A 15,069-nucleotide genomic window follows, 5' to 3' on the forward strand; every position below is an offset into this window, starting at 1 on the left:
GAGGTTGTGAGGGGAATGGGAAAATTAACAAGGAGAGAAATGAATTACAGTAGATGGGGTAGAGAGAGAAGATGTGAGGGAAGGGGAGGGGGGATAGTAGGGGATAGGAAAGGTAGCAGAATACAACAGTCACTAATAGGGCAGTATGTAAAAATGTGGATGTGTAACCGACGTGATTCTGCAATCTGCATTTGGGGTAAAATTGGGAGTTCATAACCCACTTCAATCTAATGTATGAAATATGATATGTCAAGAGCTTTGTAATGTTGTGAACAACCAATAAAAAATAAAATAAAATAAAATAAACAGTGGCATGCATGCCATAGAAACCCTACTTGGAACCCCCACACCCCGATTTTTCTTTTTCCTTTCAGTAATAAATTGCACAAGATATTTAATACTGTATTATAAAATTGGCTTAGTGTTGGAAGATTTTTTGTCCAACTATAGGCTAAAGTAAGTGTTCTGAGCGTGTTTAACGTAGGCTGGGCTAAGCTGGGACTTTAAGTGAATCCAATGAATGCATTTTGACTTATGTTAGTTTCAGTGTTTATTGGGACATAACCCCGTTGCAAGTAGAGGCACATCTGCATTGCATTTGTGTGTGTTTAAAAAGACCAATCAGTTCAATGTAAATATGTCTGAAATGTCAGCATTTCCATTTCTTCATTTAAAAAGCTGAACCGAAAATCTTAAGTAATGGAAGTCACCTGATGCTTTCTTGCCCAGACACTTTGCTTACACTTCATCCATCCATCCCCAGGAACTTATCTTTCATTTTCTTGTTTAAAAAGAAAAAGAAAAGGAAGGAAATGTGAAACAAAATGAAACAAAACCAAACCCCAAGCCATGATCTATCTGGCCTGCAGGGGGCAGCAAGAGACAAAGAATAAGATGCTGGCGTTGGCTTCCCCCAGCCCCCAACTTTGTCAGACTCCTGGTTTAAGAGGAGTTTAAACTGGGAAGAGGGCAGTGGAGGAGCAGGGATGGAATCCAAACCACAGAACCCAGATTCATAAAGTTAAGTGGATGCAGAACTTGCTGGAACAAGATTTACCAAGGACAATAGCCAGACTGCCTTTTTTTTAGGGGGTGGGGGGACTCTTTGGAAGAAGGCCGCACAGTGGAATTTTTAAAGAGTCTGGTTGTCTTTGGTGACATCCACTAATTCAGTAACATGAATATTATTTGGGAAAAATAGATGAGAGAGAGAGAATGGAATTCTCTTTGAATAAAATCCTACAACCCACTGCCTTGGCTCATAGGTGACTGGCTCTGGGCATCCTGGGGCTCACCTAAGTGAGTCTTCTCACCCAAGTAGAAAAAAAAATGTGCCCTGCAGGAAAGAGAGGTGAGTGGTCTTAGACCTACTCTCGCTTCCTCATGAATCCTTGAGATGAGTGAAAATGTGAACCCTGATACAGAGACCTGGACCCAAAGGAAAAATATAAGGGAAAGAGGAAAGGGACGAGGGCGAAGAAAGGATTCTGCTTGGGAAATGCTTACTTGGGGTCCCAGAGTGAAATGGTGGAGTTCAAGGTCCTAGTCGTTGGGTTTGTGTCTGTTTCCTAAGGGCTGCCCCAGCAAAATACTTCTGGCTGAGTAGCTTGGTATGACAGAAATCTGCAAGCTCACAGCCCAAGGCTGAAGTCCAAAACCAAGGTGTTGCAGGGCCAGGCTCCCTCTGAAGCCTGTAGGAAGGACTTCTCCTTCTCCTTCCAGCTTCTGCTGGCTCCCGGCAGCCTCAGCTCTGGGCCTGTGGCTTGCTTTACTCCACTTGCTGACTCCATCTTCACATAGCTCCTTCCCTGCATGTCTGCTGAGCCCCCCTCTGCTTTCTCTTATACAGACACCAGCTGCTCCATTTAGGGTCCACTCAAACCTCTTATGATCTCACTTTAACCACTGACATTTTCGAAGACCCTATTTCCCCATCAGGTCGTGTCCCAAAGTTGCAAGTGGCTGTGAATTTAGGAGAGGTTGATTATTTGCCCCAATGGGGGACCTTGGACACTTGTCATATTGTGGCATTAAAGCTGGAAAATGCTGCGCTCCAATCCTGAGTGCACACCCTTTTGCTGCTTAGTCTCCCTGAACTTTTTCATCTGTAAAATGGCCATAACCCTTAATGGGACTGTGAGATAGATCAGGACCCCATGCTTGGTCTGATTGAGGTATCACAGTGGTCCAGCAGACAGGCAGACTGGGCTGCAGCTCTTCTGTCCCATCACAGGTAACCCCAGAGGACCCACCCAGACCTCCCAGAGTGTTCCAGGTGTCTCTTCAACTCTTTTGCCACACACTTTTCTCAGGAGTTTCATTTTCCATATTTTGGCTTGGAGTCTGACAAGCGGATTTTCTACTTAGGAGTTGTTGGGAGTTCTCTTCCAGATGAGATGCATTGAAAAGGGAGCATCTCCTATTTTGAATCTGCCTTCACTACCGTGAGTAATGAATGATAGAGGGTTTTGGAGAGAATTGTAAGACCAAGGAGAGAAAAGAAGAAGCTTTTGAGTGGGGCAGTGATTCCTCAACCTTCAAATGACATCCAATGGTGACCACCTAATTGTGCTCTCCATGGGGCCAGTCCTGACCCTAGCAGGGCTTATTTAGAATTCTGGCAAAACCAACAATCGTGAATCCTGGAGGGAAGGCAGGAACATTGAGAGAATTGTGCTGCAGTATTTTTATAGGAATATTTACTCTTTCCAATGGTGTTCACTTTGATGATAATTCAGGCATGATATTTAGTGTAGCCTGCAGCTCAACTTCTGTAGGCAGCATTTACCCCAGGCTCACTGAGATAGGTAACTGCAAAAATTGTGGTGATACTTGCTGAGAGCCACAGCTGAGTCGGGATGACACATGGCATTTTTGCCAGAAGTAGTGGTTGAGAGGTGATGCTAGCGAGCCATTAAGATGATGACTTTTGAGTTCTGGCGGAGTTCCCGTTGAGTTCCGCTTGAGCTCTCTCGGGGATTCCCGGAGAGTTCCCATTGGTTGGGGAAGTGCCAGGGGAGGGATTTCCGGTTGCTGGTTCCTGGAGGAGCCGCGTGGCGTTCGGGGGAGTTCCCGGGCGCGTGTGTGGAGTGTGCTGGTGGAGTTCAGAAATAAAGTTTGTTCCTGCTTCAGTGGCTGGTGATTTGTGCCCAGCCAGACTGCGGCAGATACTTGATATGGGTATTCACTCATTTATCTGAAGCCTGTACTGTGTCTCCATATAAATGCATTGCTTCTGAAAAGGAATTTTTCTACGATTGATGAATCTCTTTTTGTTTAATCAAGGAAATATGTTTTGATATGCCCAAGATTTTTCTAAGTCTGAATCCTCTTGAGGGAGTCAATGACAGCTCCCTGGTAATGTTTACCTTCCCCGGCCAAATCGGAGAACAGAACTAGACACAAAAAAACCTCCTCAGGAAGTGCCCTCTCATGCCCCACTGACTCAGTGAAGCTGTAAGAATATCTGACTGTGACAGATCCTTTCAAGGATGGACCTTAATGGAGATGTGCTTTGATCTGTAAGCATGCAGCCTGATGGATTGATTCTGTCAGTGTTGTCCTATAGTCTGTTCCTTCTGATTGGCACTAGGCAGTGTCATCTATTCAATTATTCATTCATTTAAAAAATATCCAGCCCTCATCTGGTTGGCAGCTTCTAAAACGTCTCCCAACCATTTCTGCCTCCTGGCATTCATGGACTCCTATATTCTCTTACACAAGGGTATGGACTGGCCCTAGGATGTGGCCTCTGATTAAGAGTGTGCACAATGTCACCTGAAAGATTGGTGTATAAAAGACTGTGACTTCTATGTTGTTTTCATTCTGTCTGTCTGTCCCTGGCTCGTGTTGCTTGCTTACTTTGATAAAGAAGGTAGTATGTTGTGAGCTGCCTCAGTTTCCTGAGGCCAGACTCTAATCCTGCTCACTACATCAGTGAACTTGGAAGCATGTCTTACCCTAGTCTAGCCTTGGGGGAACTGCAGTGCAAGTAGACACCTTCATTCCATTAAAACCCTATATGATCCAGCAATCCCACTTCTCAGGATGTGTCCAAAAGAAATAAAATCAAGATACCAAAGAAATATCTGCACTCTGTGTTCACTGCAGCATTGTTCAAAACAATCAAGACATGGAATTAACTAATGTCCGTGGATGGAAGAATGGACAAGGAAACCATGCTAGACAATTATCTCTCCGCATCCATGGGACATTGGTTCCAGGACACCCTATGGATACCAAAATCTGAGAATGCTCAAGTCCCTTATATAAAATGGCACAACATATAACATATGCTCATCCTCCCATATTCACATCTAGATTACTTTTATATCAAATACAAAGTTAATGACATGTAAGTCCTTGTTATATGATATTATTTAGAGAGAAGAATGACAAGACCAAAACTCTCTATATGTTTAGAACAGATACAATTTTTTCCCAAATATTTTCCATCACTGACTGATGAATTTGAGGGTGCAGAATCTAAGAATACAGAAGGTCAACTGCATAAACACAAAGGAATACTACTCAGCCTTAAAAAAGAAGGAAATCCTGCCTTTTATGTCAACCTCGATGCACCTGGAAAGCATTATACCGAGTGAAATAAGCCAGGCCTAGAAAGACAAATACTACATTATAACATGTATATGTGGAGTCTGAAAGAGTCCAACTTGTAACAGCAGAGAGTAAAATGGTAGATGCCAGGGCTGGAATGGCAGGCAGGATAGGGACATGCTGTTTGAAAGATACCGAGTTTCCATTAGATAAATAAATAGTTCCAGAGAGCTCATGTGCAGCATGGTGACCATAGCTAATAATTGTTTTTGTCAGCTTTTTTATCACTGTGACCAAAAGACCTAACAAGAACAATTAGTAAAGGAAAATTTTATTTGGGGGCTCACAGTTTAAGACAACTTAGGCTGGGACATCATGGTGGAAGAATGTGGTGGAGGAAAGCAAGTCAGGACATGGCTACCAAGAAGCAGAGAGAGTGATTTCTCTCACCATGGACAACATATATACCCAATGGCTCACCTCCAATGACCCACCTCTTCCAGCCACACCTTACCTGCCTACAGTTACCACCCAGTAATACCAGGCCGCTTGGATATAATCCCTACAGAGGTAATGTGCTGACTAGGTAAGGCTCTCTTAGCCGATCATCTCACGTTGCTTTGTCTTACATGTGAACTTTTGGGTAACAGCTCATCTAAACCATAACAGTGACGTATTATGTACTTGAAATTGCCGAAAAAGTAAATCTTAAATGTTCTTACCACAAAACAGTGATAAATATGTGAGGTGATAGATATGTTAATTAGCCTGATTTAACCATTTTTCAAGGAATACACATATCAAAATATCACACTGGGTACTGTAACTATGTACAATTTTTATTTGCCGGCTATGCCTTAATGAAGCTGTGGAAAAATAAATAAGCTCAATATTTTGAGATAGTTTTAGAATCACATACAGTTGTAGGGAATGACAGTCTCCAAAATGCCTCTTACCTTGTGTTTCCCACTGACAATATCTTGCAAAACTACAGCACAAGAACAATCACAGTATTGACATTGGTGTAGTCCAGATACAGAACACATCCGTCAGGACAGGGAAATCCTTGTGTTGCCCTTCTGTGACAACACCCGTTTCCCACCTGACCTCACTCTTTCCTTGACCCCCGAGAACCTCTAATCTATGCTTGGTTATTTCAAGAATGCTATATAAATGGAAGCATGTAGTTTGTGATCTTTTAGTATTTGGAATTTTCTCTGGAGATTCATCCAGGTTTTGATAATCTATCAACAGTTCCTTTGTTGTTATAATAGTCCTGATATGGATGGCAATCTAGGTTGTTTCTAGGTCAAGGCTATTACAAATAATACTGCTATAAATATTTGTGTACAGGTTTCTGGGGAAGCATAACTTTTTATTTTTCTAGGTAAAATGCCCCAAAGTACAATTTCTGGGTTGAATGTTTAGTGCCGCAGTCTGGCTGGGCACAATTCAGGAGCCACTTGTCAAAAGAAACTAACTTTATTTTTAGAACTACAAACGCCAAACAAAACAGCTCCTCAGGAAAAACCCCTCAGAGCCCAACTGCCACCACCGGCTTCCCACAAGCCTCTCACCCCCACACAACCCTCACCACCTCCCACAATCCTCCTGTTCTTGAGGCCGATTGGCTGGGTTGCGTGGGCGGAGCCAAAGAAGTCCCCCAATGAGCAGCTCCGTGGAGGAGCCAATCAGCTAGATGTTGCTGGGGCTGCTGTGAGCCAATCATCAGCCGGCAGTCTGAAGGGCAGGGAAACAGCCCAATGAACATCACCGCAGAGGAGCCAATCAGCTAGATGTTGCTGGGGCTGCTGTGAGCCAATCATCAGCCGGCAGTCTGAAGGGCAGGGAAACAGCCCAATGAACATCACCGCAGAGGAGCCAATCAGCTAGATGTTGCTGGGGCCGCTGTGAGCCAATCATCAGCTGGCAGCTGGTTGCTGGCAGCTGGAAGTTTGCTGGGGCCCCTTTGGCTGTGGCTCTCAACAGTTTAGTTTTAAAAGAAACTGCCAAACTTTTTCCAGGGTAGCTATCTCATTTTACATTCCCACCAGCAATGTATGAATGGTCCAGTTTCTCTGCATACTCACCAGCATTTTATATTATCACTACTTTTATTTTAATAATTCTACTAAGTGTATACTGATATCTCATTGTGATTTTAATTTGCATTTCCCTAAGGACTAATGGAATTAAGCATCTTCTTACATGTTTATTCTTCAACTGTTTGTCTACTTTGGTGAAATATTTGTATTTTGCCCATTTTGTAACTGAATTGTTTGCTTTTTTCCCCACTTTTGAGTTTTCAGAGTTTCTTAACATTCTAAATACTAGTCTTTTGTTCAATATGTGGTTTGAAAATGTTTTCTTCCCATCTATATTTGATCTTTTCCTTCTTTTAACAGGATTTTGCAGAACAAAAAGTTTTAATTTTGATAAGGTCAATTTATCAATTTTCCTCTTATGAATCATGCTAGAGGTTTGACAATTTTACTGATCTTTACTGAGATCCAGCGCTCTCTGTCACTGATTTTCTCCTCTGTTTTTCCTGTTTTCAATTCCATCGATTCCTACTCTTATTTTTATTGCTCTCTCCCTTCGACTTGCCTTGGGTTTAATATATTCTTATATTTCTAGATTCTCAAGATGATAGGTGTATTATGTATTTGAGACTTTTCTTCTTTTCTAATGTATGCATTTAGTGCTGGAAACTTTTCATTAGGAAGAGCCAAGTTCTCCAGAGGATACCAGCTGGGTGCCTTATTATTCAGTTCACTTTCTACACTATCTACCAGAAGATAGAGAGTCCCAGATTCCACAGGTTAAAGTCCCTGCCAAGACCACCTCCCTCCCACCCTCACTACTTCAGTTATCAATTGTAAGTTTCCAAGCTGTGACTTGTACTTCCAGCCAACTAGCTATAAATTGGGGAGTTTCCATAACTTCCTCCTTGGGTTTAATTAACTTACTAGAGTAGCTCAGAGAACTCAGGAAATATATTGCTTACATTTACCTATTATTGCAGAAGATATTTTAAAGGGCACAAGTAACAGCCAGATGAAGAGATGCATAGGGCAAGATTCAGAAGGGTCTTAAGCACAGGAGATGCTGCTAGTGTGGAGTTGGGATGCGTCACCCTCCTGGCACATGATGTGTTCTCATTCTCCAACACGGAAGCTCTCAGAGTGCTGTCCTTTGGGGTTTTATGAAGGCTTCCTTATGTAGGCATGGCTGATCATGTCACTGGCCACTGATGATCCACTCAACCTTCAGCCCGTCTCCCTTCCCTGAAGGTTGTGGGGGTGGAACTGAAATTTCCTACCCTCTGATCACATGGTGGGTCCACTGGCATCCAGACCCTCCTGTGGTTACTTAGGGGCTTTCATAATATCACATCAGGAGCATAAACTCAGCTATGGCTTAAAGGGGCTTTCTATCAACAAAAGACACATCTTTCTCCTTTATCAGCTATTTCAGGAACCAAACAAAAAACAAAAAAAGGGGGAGGCAAATATTTTAGCCAAAGATAACTGCTATTGTTCTCATCACCTAGGAAATTGTAAGGGTTTTAGGAGCTGTGAGCCAGAAATGGTGGATGAAAATTGAAGTACATATGTCCTATTCTATTATAATACAACACTAACTGAGGGAGAGAACAAGATGAAGTTTCTCCCTTCCTTTCAATTTAGAGAACTTTAACCAGCCATCATCCTAGGGCAGATATTTTGGCAGCAAATTCTCTTAGTTTTCCTTCAGCTGAGAACGTTTTGACTTTATTCCTGAAGGGTACTGTCACTGGGAAGGGGAGTCTAGATCTGCAATTCTTTGGGTATCTGTGCCCTTTCTTCTAGCTTCCGTGGTTTCTGATAAAAAGTACACTGTTGTTGATTTGTTGTCCTCCTTTAGGTGAGGTTTTGTTTTCTTCTCACTACCTTTAAGATATTTTTTGACTTTAATTTTCAGAAGCAAGATGCAATGTGTCTTGGTGTGAACCTCACCCAGCTTCTTGCCTTGGTGGACTCCTACTGGTTATCACATTTATAAAGTTTCCCACCATTATTTCTTCAAGTACTTTTTCAGCCCCACCTTCTTTCTCATTTCTTTTTGGGACTCTAATGACGTGAATGTTAGATCTTTTGTGACAGTGTGACTATCTTCCGGGCATGAAACGTCATTCTGATAAAGTGCAGGGCTAGTGTTTTTCATTTTCTTTACAGTCACAGCTAGGAGCTGTCTCCAGCATATATGCAAAAAGAAATCCAAGCCTTCTGTGAATCCGCTTTGCTAACAATGGGGTGACCTTCAATTAGGACTCTTGTATTCCTCCCATAGAAAAAGGCAGCCTGGGACTTCACAGCATTCAATGGGCTCTCCATCTCTTAAAGACGAATTTACAAAGGAGGTATAGAAAAGGCAAAATGAAAATTGGAATAATGGAAATAATTTTTAGAGAAAAAGATCAAAGCAGTGAAAAGATTAAATATAATGCATTGTCAAAAGGCCGGTTCAGAACATAATACTAGAACATAATACTTCCTTGAAGAGGCTTGAAAAGAAATCATAGGATGCTCAAAATTCCTAATACAGTCTTCACAACAGAGTGATTGCCACTTGATTAACGGTGGAAAGCCATCATGGAAGTATTTTCAGCCTCCCATATTGATTCAGGTGCTGGCAGCTAAGCAGTATATTAGTGTTTATAAAGATGACCACGTCCATCAGTTGCATAATCTCTGGTTCCTGCATCTTTAGACCCATGCTTTTGCTGCCCAGCCAACTAAATCCTCCGTGATTGACAAGTGCAGGGTCTAATGGGCACTTCTGGAACACACCTGACAGTGTTCCCAACTCCCAAAGTGCTTCCAAAGCCCCCTGAACATCCTGGTATTAACACTTTTAACACTTTGCTGATATCTGCGTCCCCAAGTGGACTCTGTGCTCTGTGAGGTCTGCTGCAAATTCTCCAGGGTGTAGCATTTAGAGGACATTCAATAAATGCTTACCTAATACACGTTTGAATGAACAGTATCTCTGCAGATATAAAAGGGACCTTCCCACTCCAAACTCTATGTATTCATTCAATCATTTATGCCAATAGTTTTTACTGAATGTCTACTATATACCAGGTGAGCCTTAGATACTGAAAGTACAAGGAAAATTTTAAAAGAATTCAATTTATTTTCCAGCCAGGAGCTTCCATGGAAACACCATGTTAGACCAGGGCTTTTCTCGTTGGATTGGGCTCCCATAGGTGCCCACAGATAAGGGGCTGGAAAACTATGGCTAGTGAGCCACCTCTGGCCACTTCCTTTAAAAAAAAAAAAAAAGTTTCACTGTGACAGAACCACACTCATTTGTTTATGTCTTCTCTGTAGCTGCTTTCATGCTAAAATAACCTGAAATACTTAAATTATCTGACCGAAATGTAGGAATATTTTACCAATCCCTTCCCTAAATTGCAAATTGGGGATTATCTGCTATACCCTCCACTTGCCTGGAAATACCTGCAATGCCAAACAGACAGGTAGTAACGCCATCCATTAGCCAGCACTGGCAGTCAAGATTATGGGTGGGGCCAGTTGGGGGGAGTATTAAATTAGCAGACAAAATATAAATATTTACCTCCCCCAAATCTTCAGACCACATATAAGTGCTAATCAAAGCCCCTAATTTCATTGCAATTTCTTCTCATCTGCATTAAAACTCACAGAATGGAGACAACCAAGAGGGTCTCTGCAGGTGGAGTTCAGGACAATTGTTTGGGCCCCATCATTAAGCATTTATGCTCCAACCAGGTGTTTACACTTATGTAATATACAGCTCTCATCTCATTGACGCTGATGTCAGAGCATGGTGGCTATGTGTGAGGAGAAGCCAGGCATCCAATGTGGTTGGAGTGAAGAGATGCAATGGGAGATAAGTGGGCTGGGAGCCGTTAAGAATTTGGATTTGAACTCTAGGAAGACAGGAGCCATTGGAAGGTTTTGAGCAGAGAAGTGACTGCCTCTGACTTGTGCCTCAGATCACTGTGATTGATGTGTTGGGACTGGACCGCAGTGAGGTAAGTGTAGGGGCAGGGCTGCAAGTGAGGAGGCTGTTGGAATGACCCAGATGAGACCTGATCTTGGCTGAAATCATTAAAGAGTAGTGGAGGGGTGAGAAGTGGACAGATTCTGTACTTTTGGAGATGGAGCCAATAGGATGTGCTGAGGAATGGAATGTAGGAAGAAGATTCAAGGAAGGCTTCCAGACTTTTGTCTTAATAACTGGAAATATAGAATTCCCCTGAATTACATAGGAAAGACAGAAGACAGTCAGGTTTGGGGGTAATAATACCAAGTTGATTGTAGATATGTTGTTTGACATGCCTTGTTTTTCTTCCACATTTCTCCCCTTTCCTTAAAGTATCTTCATTCTAAAATCAGAACCTCTACATTCTAAATTCTAGGTCCATCTCCCTCCCTTGGCATCAGCAACCCCCACCCAGAGATGGTGATATATGGTTACAAGTGTGGCCTCTAAGACAGAATTTCTGCATTCAAATTCAGTTCTGTCATTGGGGAAGTACATGAGAAAATTACTTAACTTCTCCAAACTTCAGTTCCAACATTTGTAAAGCAGAAATGGGCTGTTATGAGGATTAAAAGGGATAGTATGTGTGAAGCTGTTAAATACACAGGAAGTCTTAGATCCCTGGATATATCTCAGGTTTCTGTTTCCAAGTGTTTTCTAGTTTCCTGGGTCACAGATCAGGACAAGAGCCTGAGGATGAGGTTCTGGGTGGTAGGAGCACAATGTGGGACAGGTGAGGGGAGAAGGAGCAGGTTCTCCACCTACTAGAATGGGCCCAGGCTCGGGTGCAGGTATGATTACCAACCCAGAGCTGATGGAGTGAGCACCTTCTCATTTCTTGGAGATAAACCATGATGCTTTCCAGCAGTGAAAAGGGCAGACATGGAGGAAGAAGCCAGGGACATGAGACAGGGCTGGTAGGAGAGGGTAGTGGCAGAGTAACTGAGAAAATAATCCCTTGGTGTCCAAGGACAAGGAAAGAAGTATCAAGATTCAGGCAAAGTCTATGGTGGGCATCTTGGAAGAAATGGTGGGATTCCAAGAAAGGCTGGGACATAGTGATGGAGACTGGGTATCTTCTGGAAGGTCCTTCTATGGCTGGGGCTCATGGGCAGAGCTCAGGCCTGGGTGGGAAGCAGGTAAGAATAAGCAGGTAAGAAGGTGTCTCCTCGAGATTCATCTGCTATCCCTACCCAGCTGCTGGGCTGGAATGTCTGCCCTGCCCAGGCCCACAATCCCCAGCCCCTGGATTCGAACCACTGCCTTCATTTCTGCCTCCCAACCTCAACACAAAGCTCTTCCATTGTCTGGATTCTTTACTAGGGAAGTTACTCACCTCATCCTTTCGTGAGTGGTCAACCCTCCAGCTCTCTAATCAAACAGGCCTGGATCTGAACACCAGCCACCGCCCTGCTATATAACCAGGTACTCATCTCATGCTCTCAAGCCTCAGTCTCCTACTCTATAAAATGGGCATATTAATACATCACCTTCTTGGTGCTATTCATGTGATTTGATGAGACCTACCTAGACTAAGCCTGTTGAATAATGGGTGCCCCTGGGGTGGCAGCTGTCATTATGGGTAGGAAGTTGACTTGCCCTCCCAGACTGTTTGTCTCTGCTTGGTCATCAAGCTGAGTAATTATCTCTGTGGAAAGGAAGAAGATAAAAGGAGCCTACATTTCCTTTTGTAGTTTAAAAAGTGGCTGTGAATGCAATTCCCTAAGAAGAATTTCATGATTTTAGCATTTACATAAGTTCCTGTGGAAAGATCTTTGAAAGGCAACCCTTGTTTGCAGGTAAGAATTCTGATGTCTTTTTTTAAAACCGGTCTCTGGTTTTGTAGTCACACTCAGGTGTATGAGATACAAGATGCAAAACTCCAAAGGAAGAAAGGAACCTTCTGTGAACACATCACAAGAGTTCACAAAACCAGAGCAGAACAGTTTTGCTTCAGAAACTTCTAATCAAGGCAGCCTTAGTGTAAATTTTTCCTGCGTGTGCAGCCCACATAGCTATCTAGCTGAATACCTTTTCATTCTTTTTAAGGAGTTGCTGCATCCATGGACAGGTTAGTTCCCTACCTAAGGAGAAGTCTGCACAGGCTTTATAATAAGACATCTTTCTTAAGCCACCATTCAGTCCTCCAAATAAAAAGAAGTGCTTTTGCAAAGCAATGCTAATATAGAAGCCACAAGGAGACCAGAAATTTTATTCCTGAGAATTTATTCTAAGAAATAAACAATCAGAATAAATTCTTTATGCAAGAAAATGCTTCCTGCAATGCGACAAAAGGAAACAGTAAAAATATGAGAAGTGAACTAATTGCATAATGGTGTGGGAATAGTTTAGTGAGGTGTGGAATACTGTGCAGGCACATTGAACATGATAAACAGAAAGATGTAATGTTAGGTGAAAAAGCAGAATACAAAACAGATATTGTTTCGTGGTTGCAATGTATAAAATGTTTGCACATGGCTAGGCATGGATAGATAATGGGCAAAAGTGAAAATTATCACTTAAAGGTGCTGGAAATAGAATTTTTCCCTTCAAAATGTTTGCTGATGCTGTTGCTATGACAACTTTTCAATAAAAGTGTTAAAAATAATTAAATAAAGCAAAAGTACCAAAGATGCAGACTCCCCTAGGCTGGGCAAAATCTGTTATATATGCTGCTTATAAAATGTTTTCTCCTTTGTAGCTTAGGCACGGGTTACAGATCACCTGCTGACAATTCTCTTCTCACTTGAGGCAGGAAGCTGCTGCTGTCGCCTGGTAAGTCTTCAAAACGTGACTCACAGGCATCAAAGTCTCCAAACCTACTCAGTCAGAGGTAGAAACACTCAAAGCCTCCACCTGGAAATTTTACAATGATTGATTTCCTGTCCAGAGAACTGGGGTCTGGGTGGAAGAAGTGGTTTTATTTATAATCTCTTTACCTATGAGAACCATGTGGTCTATGCTTTTGAAAAAATAGTCCTTTAAACCAGCGTAGGCTTACAAACACATCCTATTTCCTGCCCTATAGTAATCCAGTCATTCATTTACTCACTTATCAACCTCCTCCCTTTTATTTATTTTTTAGTTATGTATGACAGTAGAATCCATTTTGATATAATTATACAAGCATGAAATGTATCTTATTCTAGTTAGAGTCCCATTCTTATGCATGTACAAGGTGGTAGAAGTCAGATCCCATTCTTATGCATGTACAAGGTGGTAGAAGTCAGATTCATTCCGCTTTCCTTTGCTTACCCCACCTCCCTTCCCTTCATTTCCCATTGTCTAATCTACTGCACTTCCATTCTTCCCCTTCCCCCCACCCTTATTATGGTTTAGCTTCCACCTATGAGAGAAAACATTCGACCTTTGGTTTCTGGGGAGCCTGGCTTACTTCACTTAGTGTGATAGTCTCCAGATTCATCCATTTGCTGGCAAATATCATAAAGTCATTCTGAATAAGACTCCATTGTGTGTGTGTGTGTGTGTATCTCCCCCCCTCTCTCTATATATGTAGATATAGATATCTCACAATTAATTGGTTCTATAGCTTAGATATTTTGAATTGATCTGTTATAAACATTGATGTGACTGCGTCTCTATACTATGCTGATTTTAAGTTCTTTGGGTATATACCAAGGAGTGGGATAATGGGGTCAAAGAGTGGTTCCATTTGAAGTTTTTTGAGGAATCTCCATACTGCTTTCCATAGGTTGCACCAATTTGTAGTCCCATCAGCAGTGTATAAGTGTACATTTTCCCCTACATCCTCTCCAACATTTATTGTTGCCTGTATTCTTGATACTTGCCATTATGGCTGGAGTGAAATGGAATTTTAGTGTAGTTTTAATTTTCATTTCTCTAATAGCAATTTTGAACATTTTTTCATGTATTTGTTGACTATTCTTCAGTGAAGTGCCTGTTCAGTTCCTTTGCCCATTTATTGATTGGGTTATTTGGTTTTCTTTTGGTGTTTTTTTGAAGTTCTTTATATTCCTGAAAATGAATGTTCTATGTAAGGTACAGATGGCAAAGATTTTCTCCCATTCTGTAGGCTCTCTCTTCATGCTCTTGATTGTTTCCTTTGCTGTGAAAAAAACATTTAAGTTTGATGCCATCCCATTTATTGATTATTGATTTTACTTCTTGCACTTTAGGGTCTTATTATGGAAGTCAGTTCTTGTGCTGATATGTTGGAGTGTTGGGCCTACCTTTTCTTCTGGTATTTTGTGGGATTTCTGGTCTAATACTTAGATCTTTGATTCACTTTGAACTGAGTTTTGTGCAGGATGAGAGATAGGGGTTAAATTTCATTCTACTATATACGGACTTCCAGTTTTCCTAGCACCATTTGTTGAAGAGGCTATCTTTTCTCCAATGTATGTTTATGGCACCTTTATCTAGTATGAGGTAACTATATTTATATGAGTTTGTCTCCAT

The sequence above is a fragment of the Spermophilus citellus genome, assembly GCF_964194105.1.
Source record: "Spermophilus citellus genome assembly, chromosome: 8".
Lineage (NCBI taxonomy): Eukaryota > Metazoa > Chordata > Mammalia > Rodentia > Sciuridae > Spermophilus > Spermophilus citellus.